This window comes from Hydra vulgaris, chromosome 02, assembly GCF_038396675.1.
Source record: "Hydra vulgaris chromosome 02, alternate assembly HydraT2T_AEP".
Classification (NCBI taxonomy): domain Eukaryota; kingdom Metazoa; phylum Cnidaria; class Hydrozoa; order Anthoathecata; family Hydridae; genus Hydra; species Hydra vulgaris.
Genome location: NC_088921.1, coordinates 39,296,387 through 39,308,204, shown reverse-complemented (window position 1 = coordinate 39,308,204; position 11,818 = coordinate 39,296,387).

The window sequence follows — 11,818 nt, the reverse complement described above, 5'->3', positions numbered from 1 at the left end:
CAAAATTTTATAAAATATGCATAAAAAAATATCGCGTTTTTTTGCAATATATATATATATATATATATATATATATATATATATATATATATATATATATATATATATATATATATATATATATATATATATATATATATATATATATATATATATATATATGTAAATTATGTTAGTATTCAAATTTTTCTTGCAAACATAGCATACATTTTTTGGAAATAATTACTCATTTAAATCAAGAAAATTTATTAAATAAAAAATCTGAATTAATTTCTAAATGTAGGCACGAAAATAAATACCTCTTAAAAAATTATAAAAACAAATGACCAAATTAAACTATCCCCATTCCAAAGAAAATTATTTCATAATTACTTTCTGTAACTTCCCGTTAACAAAAAAATATAGTAATTAAAAATATTTTATAATAATTTATAACTTCCTGTAAAATATTTTTTTTTATAAATTGAATTTTTTTTTGAGATTTAGTAACGGTTAGTTATTTCGTGCGGCCGTGGCGCAGTGGTTAGAGCGCTTGCTTTATAAGCAAGAGATCCAGGTTTCCAAACGACCTCTGGACACATTTTCGCGTCACGGTAAGGAAGGAGGCGTGAACTTCCTGGTTAAATGCACTTCCGCGGTGCTCTGTGACAAGACCGTTAGGACTTCTTGGGGCACCTAAAAAAAAAAAAACTCTTCCTGATGATCCAGCAATGGTGAAACGTCAAGTAGAAGATAAAAGTTAGATAAGTGTTTTTTACTAATTAATTATATATATATATATATATATATATATATATATATATATATATATATATATATATATATATATATATATATATATATATATATATTTATGGTTAAGGTTATATATATTTATGCATATATATATATATATATATATATATATATATATATATATATATATATATATATATATATATATATATATATATATATATATATATATATATATATATATATATATATTTATGGTTAAGGGTATATATATTTATGCATATATATATTATATATATATATGCATATATAACATCGGAAATGGCGTGATATTTCAGTGGGGGCCGGAGTACAAAAAAATAATCATAAAACACCATATAGTTCAACTAAAAACCTACAAAAAAATATCCATCTAAACAATGGGGGAGGGGGGACACGTCCACCACGGCTCTCCTTCATTTTCTCTTCAGTAGTCCTTATATCTATCAAACTATATATAAATTCCAAGAAACCGCAAAAAATAAAAATAATTTTTTTAAAAACATACTTCTTTAACAAAAAATTTAGACTATAATAATTATTTTCTTTTTTGCTTAATAATGTTTTTAACAGAATTGTGGCTTTGAAGAAAGCCTAGTTTTTGAAGCAAACAAAACTGTGACATCCATAGCCAGAAAGAGTCGATTCTTTAGTACGCAAAGGAAACCACATCCGATGATATCTAAAATAAAGTAAACCCCTAAATTAATATCGCCATACCTATTTATGATGCCTTATGTCGCGGATAATAAATAAGGATGCCTTATGGCGCGGATAATAAATAAATATATAACTGTTATTATTGCATTAATAAACATAATCAATCTCTAAAAAAATATGAACCGGTTTAATCTTGATATGAAAAAGATCAACATCCATCGAAGCAATCGTGTGGTTTTCATCATGTTGCGTAACCTTGCAATGATAGATAAGATAAAATATCAGATATATAAAATTAAAAAAAAAATTAAGGCGAACAATTAACTAATGTATAATAAATTAACATGTAACTGTTATTACTGAATTAATAAATATAATCTTGAGGTCTTTAAGATAAACATCTACAGTAGCAAGCTGCCATCATAGTTAAAACCTTGCAATAAAAGATAACTGAAATTATATTAGATATTTAGCACAATAACTGAAAAACCCATTATAAATTAGAGAAGATAAGAATGATTTCCTAACTTAAAAAAAAATTCAAAATCACTTAACTCCTGATACACAACACATTTCCCATTACCAAACAAAAAAATCGATAGAAGTAGACCCTTCAATACTTTTTAACCTGAAATATAATAGATTTGATTATAAGTTATAATGAAAAGAAAGTTATATTGTGTTAGCGTAACTATCTGGTAATGGCATATGCCATTTGCCTAGAATGTACTGATTTATTGTAACTAAACACTTACATCTCTCAATCCATGCAAGCAAAAGTCTGTCTTTCTGGGTAGAAACAATGTATAGCCATCATTATGATTGACATTAATTGTCATGAGCCAGGCAATTTGCTTATGTCAAATAGTAAATGAGCTTTGGTTTTCCATAGCTCGTTGCAACCAGGTCAACCCTGGTTGTTGGATATCGGTAACTAACCGACTACCTAAAATTACATTTCTATATACATATATGTATATACATATATGTATACATAAAAAGAAATTAAATAATAATAAATCTTTTCATTATCTTAAAAAAAGGGGAGGGTAGAGAATATGATATACATTAGGCACTGTAAAATTTATTATAAAAAACAAAGATTAACCTACTATCTGTAAATAATATCTGTTAATGCAAGTTTATCAGACATACTATTATTTAAAATAACATATACCTTATTACACATTTCTATTATGTTATCACCATATCACCACTTATTATGTCTGCAAAAAGTTGATATTTGCTCACATCATACTCAACACCATCATCATCTTTATTCTCTTTTGGTTTCCAATAAAAAACTATATATACATCACTTTTTTTCTTTTTAATGCCAACAATTCTGTCGTAATATACATCCTGGGTGTTAGTGGCATTATCGAACCACATGTGGCAAATACTTCTTCCAATAGAAGCTCCAATAAGAATTTCTTCAATATCTGAGGCCTCATTATTTTCTAGGTCAGGAAACATTTCTTTTACCTGATCAGGCATGCAATTTTTTAATATTTTTTCTACATTTCTGCGTTCTTTGTTTTCTTTTTTCTGAATTTTATCTGCTATTCGTTTTATCAATTCTAACTTCAGGTCATTATGACATTGCATATTTGTAAACCGCTTTTTTCTGGCATTAGAGATAGCCCATAATATCAACTTGTTTTGAATATCATTTGGCTTTTTGCATAGCAGTGCAGTTGTTTTATTTTTGCAAGCACAAAGTTTTGAAAAAAGAAAACAAAGAGTGGCATTTGGAGCTTTGTGCTTTGCAGCGCTAAACATACCCATAAGTTCTTCTGAATCAATGTTGTGAAGCCTAGCTGACTTAGTCTGGTCTTTAAGGAGATCATTAGAACTCATTTCAAATTGCCGCTTGTACTGTCTGTCAGTGACGCTAATAACTGCATTAAGGCAGTCAGCTAATGCTTTACTCATTTCATCAGTTACTGAGCAAAAGCTGATTATTGAATCAAAAACTACATCTTCAATATCATTACCAAAGAAATCAGTTTTTCGTTTAAGTAGAGATAAAGGATTCTTACTGCTCTCAATAAGAGTGTTCCGAACATCTTTTACTACCTGAATGCCAGATATGTAGTCAAGTCCCGTACCTGGTGCAATATAAAATTTTGTCATCCAAGGACCAGAAAGTAGCTTTCCAATTAAAGCTAAAACACACAACTCACGGATACCTAAGGTGAAAAAGTTAATTAGTAACTAAGAATAATCTTTGTTTATAATAGTCTTTACTCCCCGTTAATCTTGCAAGTGTCTATTTGTAATTTGTATTTGTAACTATATTTGTAGTTAATTCTATAGCCTATAATATTGTGTAGCACTTTATCAAATGAACTGAACAGGTATAAAAAAGAAAAAAGATACCTGTTTCAGATGTAAAGTCTTGAAATAAAATATTTCGCAGACCTCCGCATAACGCCAAGCCAGAACACAGAAATATCTTCAATATGGCATAATGATGGATCAAAATACCACACGTGTGAAAAAGCATATGTAGTCTGTTGCCTCTATAGCGTGGTAGCAATCCTCTGGGCAACTCGTGTTGGTCCAAAAAGGTTACAAAACCTTTTGGATCACCTATGAATATCATAAAAAAGCTTATTTTGGCAATTGCAAGAAGAATGTGAAATAAAAACATGCACTAGTTATAATATCTTATTTTAACTCGAAATTTTATTCAGAAAACTAAATATATTTAAGTAAAAGAATGGTTTAGATTAGTTAGAGTACCTTTTGCATCCTTGTAGCGAAGTTTGTTCAGCTGTATAACAATGTTTGCTGCAATACAGTCTCTTCCAAAAATTTTCCCTTTTGAAGTCACTAATGCTTTAAGTGAAGACTTACAAGAGCTGGTCATTGTTTCTAAGGGGTGAAGGTGACAGTTTAGTTCATTTAATGATTTCTGCCAAACAAGGTTTAACTTTGCGATTGTTGCATGGTTTGTTGCAACTCTGTCACTCATTGTATTTGTTATGTTCCCAATAATAGTGCTTCTTACGTCAGTATATTTGAGCTGATAGAAATCACTATATAACTTAGCGAGATTTTCAATAGACTTTGTAATATGACTCTGATAGTCATAAGCTGTACCGCCAGGAAGTTGATCAATAGCTACAACCATACATACTGATTCTGTTGTCAAGTGCACAGCATTTACATGAACACCCTCCTGGGTTGTTGCATCAAAGCCAAGTGTCAGATCCTTTGTTGTAAATGCTATCTCAGCAGCCTGTAAGTCTGAAAGCACACCAAGCTCACGCATCATTTGTTCTACAGTTGTACGATGTGGAATTTGACTAAATCGATAGCCAGGATGTCCCCAATTTTACGGAGCAGAGATGGCACACTTTGTGTAGGAACTTGGCACACAAGCATGTCATATATAAGTCTCCTAATATCTGCTGAGTAGCATTTTTTCATTTTTGGTGTTTTGTGTTACTTGCTGAATTTCCTCCAACTCTTCTTGTAAATTCAGAATGTCATTTTGCAGTACAAGAATTGCAGAATTTTTTTCAGCAAGTTGATGGCTTAACATTGCTTTTTGATAAGAAAATTATCTTTGCGTGGATGTCAACTGTTGTTTCAAACAAAAAATATGATTTTGAAGTTTTTTCAACAGTAAATTTAAAAACTTTTCTTTTAATTTTTTTCTAAGTTGAGAAATTAACTTTTCCTTACGAGTAATAACTTGATTTAGATATTTAAATCTGTATGCTCTAGCCTTTGTCTTATCTTTTAAACCTTTAATATCCTCTTTATGCTTTCTCTTCTTAATTGCCATTTCGTTTGCCAAAATGGTTAATTTCTTTCTCATAACCTATTTTCTGGGACTCAACTGGTCAGCTCTCAAACTGGATAGTGGTTCATGAGAAGAGGTTTTTAAAGTAGGACGAGATAAAGGAGATAAGTGATCACTATTTGATACAGATGAAACACTGATTTGTTGAGAAGAAAATGAAGAACATGTAGGAAAGTCAATTGAGGTTGCATTCGATTGCGATGTTTGTGCCACAGCAGATGTTGTTATTTGGTATGCAAAGAGCATGTTGCAGATGTCAACAAATGGTTTCGAATTTCGTGAAAAATGGTTTACAAAGACTTTCGATGTTCTAACTAGTTGCTGAATCTGACTTATACAAATTTTGATGTTAAAATACTTACCGATTAGTTCTACAGTTACTTTATATGAATCGTTGTTAGTTGCAAATATATTCAGTACATGTCCATTTCTACAGCCATATTTTAAATGAGCTGGTATTTAAAAATTACAAGCTAAATAAGTTTTAGCTTTACCATAAAAAAGATTTGTTTTCTTGTTAGGTCCCATGATGCACTAAATTAAATTCAACAATCATAATATTACTATTTTATTGGGTTGGCTATTAATCATAATTAAATGATTTAAAAAATCGCCATTAATCTATCAAAAATTTTTTAAATATACGTATAATTTTTACATATCATATATAGCTTAAGGTGGCTATATGGTAAATTATGGGTATGGAAAAAGCTGAGAAAATGCTGTTTTATGTTTTTAATGAATTTTATGCAGAATCGTCGTAAAATAGTATTATACAATTTTAATTTTAGCATTTTAAATTTTATTTGGCAGGATTTTGCCTTTGCACTAATTTTGGTGGGTGAAAAGAGTTAGCTATCAAAAAAAAAATTAATATATAACCACCTTAATTATACTTGTTAGTTTTTGTGTACATCATTTAACAATTTTAAAAAGAGAAAACCCAAATATCCTTAGTAGTAAAAGTAGTTAAAAATAAAGTTTGTATAACAGTTCTAATAAAATATATCATTATAATGAATAAAAAAATCAAAAATACTGAATTCTCCACTGTCAAAAACCGCCCCTCCCCCTAACACCATGTAACGGAAGTGGAAATACATACCTCCACTGCGCGGAACAATAGGGCATGTGGTCATGAATATTTTTTGATGAAATTTGGCAGGCACATAGAAAATAGATGTATACAGTTGCCTTAAAAATTTTAAATATGTACCAACATGCCTTCAATATTAATGCACCTTCGGAACAGAAACAAAATTTTAAAAACGAATGAAAACCACTGGTAACTGTAAAAAAAACTACAGAATTTATAACAAAAAGCAAGAGTAACAATAGCAGAAACAGTTTCATAAAGTGTAACAGTAACAGTAACACTAAAAGAGGTGGAAATGGTACCTACACTGGGTCGAAAAATACGGTATTTGGTCATGAATATTTTTTAATGAAATTTGGCAGGCACATAGAAAATAGATTTATACAGTTGACTGGAAAATTTCAAATATGTACCAACATGCCTTCGATATCAATGCAGTGCCAGAACAGGAACGAAATTTTAAATAGCAATAAAAAAACTGAAAAATTTATTACACGTAAAAAAAAACCATAATTTATTCAAGATAAAACATTCTACTTTTTAATAAAGTCTAAGCTGATATAAAATTCTAAAAAAAAAGACAAATAAATACATCTTTACCACACCGACTTCGAGCACGCTGTGAAAAAAAAGGTCACAAATTTTTACTTTGAAATCGGTGCCGTAAAAAGCCAGATACGCACGTACCTAAAAACTAAAACAGTTTACTAAAACAGAAATTTTAGTTATAAACTTCTTCTAAAAATGAAAACAGGCTATAAAATTAGAAAAATAAAAACAACCAACAACAAACAAACGATTATTTAAATTTTCTATTTTAAACAATGAACAACATTAATTCTTTTCGAAAATAATAATATATCAGCTCTAATTTGCTTGCTTGCTTGCTTGCGAAAGACCGCATGGAATATATAACCGCGCATTCAAAAGTCTAGATACTACTTAAAAACTAAGAAATGGTGTATTTTACAGAATAAAGAACCGTCATTAACAACACGAACATTAGACGTAACTATGCGCACTACTCATTACCGTATTAATATATAGATTGAATTGTATAGTGTGAAGGAAGTGAATTTATAACAGTGTATCAATAACAGCTTGTTATGATTATTTTATTGAATTTATTGCATTTATTTTTCACATTTTACTGCTTTATTCTTAGATGGGAAATAAAAAAAAATAGCAAAAGAATAAAAATAAATTTTTTTCATGGAAATCAACATAAAATGTCTGATCAACAAAACATTTCACCTGAAAGTGCTTCTTATTCAAATATGTTTAGTAGTACTAATAGTACAAGTGCTAAAAAGTTGAACAAAGCAGTTAATTGTATTGGCATTTCAGCTAAAAACAAACAGACATGTAATGACCTTAATTTTTTTATATTTATACATTTTGGCATTATGAAAGATTTATTTGAGGAGTTCTGACGCTGTTCTGAGTGTAGCTCACCTGTTAAGCTTACACATAATAAAAATGAACACAAAGGGTTTTCACTTAAATTATGTATAAAATGTAGTGTTTGTTCAGCATGCAGATTTCCTTATACTTCTCCTCAATATATACCTTTACAAAAAAGTAAAACTGTAAAAAAAGCACATGAAATTAACTATCGCACAGTTATGGCTTTTCACGAGATAAGCAAAGGTCATGCTGGAATTGAAACATTTACAACAATGATGAATATGCCATTTTCTATTGCATTTACTACTTATAAAAAAAAATTAATAAGACTCTTTATTGTGCATATCAAAAATCTGCTGAAAAAAGTACCCAAAAAGCTGCTCATGAAGTGCGTCAAATGATTAACATCAATGCGTGTAGCAATGATATTGTTGACTGTCATATTTCTATTGATGGAACATGGCAAAAAAGGGGTTATTCATCCCTGAATGGCGTGGCATCTGCAATTTCAAAGGATAATAAAAAGGTCTTAGACTATTACACTATGTCAAAATTTTGTAAATCTTGTGAGATTTGGTCAAAAAAAAAAGGATCAGCTGGTTATGAACTATGGAAAACAAGACATAAGTGTGCAATTAATCATCACGAATCATCTGGTGCTATGGAGTCCGCTGGTGCTATTTCAATTTTTTGTTCTTCATTAAGTAAGTTTAACTAAGGTACAGTCATTACATAGGAGATGGGGACACTAAAGCATACAGCAAAGTAAGGGAATCAAGACCTTATGGAGAAACGTTGATACCAGAAAAACTAGAGTGTCATGTTCAAAAGAGACTTGGAACAAAACTTCGGAATTTACGTGCAATATAAAAAAAAAAGAAGTTGAATGACAGTAAAACTCTCTCAGGTAAAGGAAGACTAACTGATGCAAGTATTAACTTAATGCAGAATTACTTTGGTATGGCTATTCGTCAGAATGATAAACTCTACCCTATGAAAAAAGCTGTACTTGCAGTTTTATGACACTGCTGTGAAGGTGATGCAGCTACGCGTCATCAATTTTGTCCCAGAACCAATACTAGCTGGTGCAAATGGCAAAAGGATAAGATTACAGGACAATGCACTTATAAAAACAAGTTAAACTTACTAGTTGCTATAAAAGACCTATTACACCCAGTATTTATGGAACTTAGTTCGGACAATCTTTTGTCAAAATGTTTACACAGCTATACCCAAAATCCTAATGAGTCTTTTAATCAAATAATCTAGGAAAAATGCGCCAAAACATATTTTGTTTCAAAAAATGTTTTAGAGTTAGCTGTTTTCTCTGCAGTTATATCTTTTAATGGAGGTTACGTTTCCCATAAAGAAACATTTAAGCAACTTGGATTTCATTGTGGAAAATATTTCCTTCTCGGTGCAATTAAAAAAGACAAAAATCGCGTCATTCATATGGAAAGGAAGGAAAAAGAAGTGACAAAATCAAGAAGGAAAAAATTGAGAGGTATAAAAAAAGGATTTAGCAAGGATGACTCCTATGTGTCTGGAAATTTTTAAAGATATATATTGTTAAAGTTGTTTTATTCTGTTTTCTTGCGTTTTCTCTATTAACAGATTTTTAAACTTTGAACAAGAATATCTTTTGAACTACTCGGAGATTATGGCTAAAATTTTCACAGATTGTTCATCAGGTTACTGTGAAGGGATTTGACCAAAAAGAGACTTTTATAGTTAGCTGTTGTCGAGATATTAACATTAGCAGCACAAATTTTACATAAAAATTAAAAATTATTTTTTAAAGTGCAGCCATTTTGATTCTGTAAAAGTTCTGATGGTGATTCTGGTCAAATCCCTCAATCAACATGTTGTTAACCTTTTTGCAAAATTTTAGCTTCACACACTAACTATTTCATAAGAAATTCTTGTTTAAAAATGTAGTTAAAATTGTATATTTTTTGCTGACTCAGCATGTTTTCGAGTGTACTAATACTTTTTATTATATTTACTCAAAATAATTTTTTAATGCACATAGTTTAAAAAAAAAATTGCATCAAAATTAAATAAATTGACTGTTTTAATTTTTATGGGCTAGTACCACCTTTAAAAAAATTATGTTCCGGGATATAAGAGTGATATCCCGGGAAATCCCGCTGCCACTTTTATCCCCGGGATTCCCGGAAAATGGGATCCCGTTTGAGAAACCCTAACATTCACTTTACCAAAATCATTCATGTAAGTTAACTGTTTCCAAAAAAAGGTCTGGGTGCTAAGCCTTTTCGGGGCTATTTTTTAGGTCATAAACCGGTTTTCTTACAAAAGCCTGAATAATTTGTTAAACTATTTAATTTTAACAAGGTGAGTGTAATCATCTGATAATAAAAAGCTGTGTAAAATTTCATAATCATTATTAGTTCACAGGCTGTTTATCGCAGCACGTAGTCCATATTTAGGGTCTATGAACCTAAAATCTAGACCCCCCCCCCTCCTCAAAAATTTTTTATTTCTTTACTGTACTTTAAATATGAAATGCTATATTTTTTATATAAATCATAAAAAATGAATGCATTTTTTAAATTTTGATTTTATTAGTATAGGACCATCTTTAAAAAATTTTCTCAATGGCTTTAAAAATCTCAGCTTTTTAAGGTGAGTGTATGTGTAATGCAATCATAAAATTTATAACAAAATAGAGCAAAAAATGACTTATCATCTCCCATAACAATATGTACCATATATATAACCACTCTGTACCCAAACCATGATCAACCCTAAACTTAAGTCCCCAGAAAACCCTTTGGAGGATGATAGCCTAACAAAGCCAAAGACCACGAAGAGAATAGAAAAGCTGTTTCTTTTTTGTGCTTTCAGAAGGGAAATCGTGAGCTAAAAACTTCAGAAGGGAAATCGAGAGTTAACAACTATTTTGATTGAGAAAGCACAAAAAGTTCTCAAAGTTGAGCTGGACTTTTCTGTTAACAGGATTCCTTCAGGTATTTGTGAAAGATGTCGTGTTGCCATCAGAAGAAAAGATGAGGGTGATAATCCTACTCTTCCCAACCTTTATGATTTTAAGAGCATTTCAGTTCGACCAGCTACCAGAGAATTTCCTTAGGATTGCTTGATCTGTCAAATTGCTAGAATCAGGCTGAACATTTCTCATCCACTGTCAGCAAGTAAACCTAAGAACGAAGGAAGCATTGAAAAAAGAGGTTCAGACTGTTTTTCTGTGAGGGAGGGCTACTCCACAATTGTACAAAAGGAGCAATGCGACAAAATTTGATTGCAGTTGCCTCAAAAGATGCAGTGACTGCAGAGATGGTTGCAACTATGGTCATCTCAAACAAACCTCCTTCTCCTCATGGCATTGTCCGTCTCAGTCAAGCAAAGGAAGGCAATAGTTTTCCAGTTGTTCCTGGTATAATACAGTTTCAAACTATCATAAGCATTAATCCCCTGTGTCTAATAGCATAGTCTTTCAGAGGGCTATCCAGGGCAAGAGAACTCTTTCCTCAGGAGAAAAAGCCAACAGCTATAGATATGCTCAAGGTTCAAAATGAAACTGGACTTTCAATCGTGGTATGAAAAAATTTGCATCATCACTAAATCAAGCCACTCCTCATAAGATTGTTGAAAAAAAACTTCGTGACAAGTTTGAGTCACTTGGAAAGACTCTTGCAGAATAGTTCACTTTAAACCACATTCAAGACTCATCAAAGAAAGATTAAACCAGAGTTGTTGTTCACTGCAAAGATGTGTCTGATATATTCAACCATGTTTCAAAAGTCAAATATTCCTGGAAAACCATTGATCAAAGTGGGATTGATGGTGGGTGTGGCTTTTTTAAAATTATCCTTGGGAGTTATTGAAGCAAACAGACAGGATTCTTCTCCACCCTTAAAGCGTGTTGCAAAAGACACAGGTGTGAAGCGCCAGTTATTAATTGCTGTTTCTGAAAACCTACCAGAGAAATATACAAACTTGAAAAGGGTTTTGAATTTGCTCCAGTTGCAGAAAATTTCTTTTGTTTCATGTGACGTGAAAGTAGCGAATCTCATAACTGGACT